The 1,589-nt window shown below is 35.0% G+C and overlaps 1 non-coding gene across 1 annotated transcript; it reads right to left on the bottom strand.

Moving 5' to 3' along the window:
* Positions 1-1,041: 1,041 nt before the first annotated feature.
* On the bottom strand, positions 1,042-1,186 carry LOC126009963 (small nucleolar RNA SNORA23). The gene has a single exon (XR_007496113.1). It is a non-coding gene; the product is annotated as a small nucleolar RNA SNORA23 (small nucleolar RNA).
* Positions 1,187-1,589: the final 403 nt, after the last annotated feature.

The raw sequence follows: 1,589 nt of genomic DNA, 5'->3' as shown, positions 1-1,589 counted from the left end.
GCGTCCCATATGGTCCCCCAAGCCAGGAGCGACTTCTGAGCGCATAGCCAGGAGTAACCCCTGAGCGTTACCGGGTGTGGCCCCCCAAAAAAAAAAAAAAGTTTAAAAAAAAAAAAAAAAAGAGCCGGTAAGTCTTATAAAACTTATATCTTAAATATTAAGTCTTAGGTCTTCTTTTATTTAGTTTAGACAGCTGATTTTATCCGCTAGCATATAAATTTCTCTTTTGTAAAACAGATTGAATGCATATAAAAATTGTGACACAGGGTCTTACACATTATTAATTAATTAAGATTTTGGTTGTATATGCATTTCTTTCAATAAGATTTCTGTTTGGTTAGAAGGTTGCTCATGTTTCTAAACTATGTGATGCAAAAGAGAGAGCAAAGGTGCTATGTTTGGGAGTTGATAGCAAATTGGAGATTGAAAAACTGTCCCAAAAGGGAAGATTTGTTTTATATTGTCTCAGACATAATGTGCAAAGATGTAAACACCATATCTCCAAATATACTAATAAATGTATAGAGTGTATGCTATCTGATATTATATACACTGAACAAAGTAAAATTTAAAAACCCACTTCCAAGACAATGAACTAAGCCAAAATAATAAGCCCCAAAAGTAAACTAAGCCAAAAAATGTTCCCAGAGCTTTCATGACTGAATAAATTGTGTACTATACTGAAGTTCCAGGTGCTGGAGAGGAATTCAAATAGGAAAGGGCAAGAGTAGCAAGTAGGGAGCAATATCTAAGGTAGCCAGAAAATACAGATAAGGTGACCTGTGAATTAATAAAGTGAAGACTGAAAGATGCTTTGAGGAAAGCATCTGCCTAGCGTATATCCAAAGGTTCTGATTTCCCAATGAAAAGAACATTTGAGCTTCTTACTCAAATCTAATTAAAAATATTTTGAACATAATATGGATGAAACACATAAGATATGTCTATAGATCACAATTTTATAGATCACAATTTTTTTAAAAAAACTGCAGTCAGCCACTAAAGATACATACAGACCCCTAAAGTACAATAACCATAGGTCCATGTGTGGGAATTTGGAGGCTGGTCAGTGGTAGATGTCTGAAAAGACAATACTAGACCAGTATTATGATCCCAAGTTTACTCTTTGGCTACTTGATGTTTATAGATCACAATTTAATAAAATAATTTAAAATTTCCATTCTTTCTATCAATGCAAAAATGTCACATCACATTTTATGGCTATTTTCACTCAACCCTTCTCTACTCCCTTTCCATATTTTCTTCCCTGCTGTTAAACACAGTTTCTATAGTTTCTGGTCTTTTTTAGTGTATGTTTTTCTTTTCTTATCTTCCAGATTGACCTATCTCTGTTGTGTCTGATATTAGATTGTTTTGGGAGGAAGAAGGGATACATTCAATGGTGGTCAGGGGGTAATCCTGGCTAATAAACTCAATAAACTCAGGAATCGCTTCTGGTGGGCTTGGGAGACTATATGAGAGGTCAAAGATGCCAAAGATTGAACTCAGGTTGGTCCTGTGCAAGGCAAGTGCCCTATCTGCTATGCTTTTGTTCCAATTTTAATATTATATCTGACTTGGGAAATCCT

This window comes from Suncus etruscus, chromosome 5, assembly GCF_024139225.1.
Source record: "Suncus etruscus isolate mSunEtr1 chromosome 5, mSunEtr1.pri.cur, whole genome shotgun sequence".
NCBI lineage: Eukaryota > Metazoa > Chordata > Mammalia > Eulipotyphla > Soricidae > Suncus > Suncus etruscus.
Note: the sequence above shows the minus strand (reverse complement) of the source record. Positions and strands in the feature narration are given on the sequence as shown.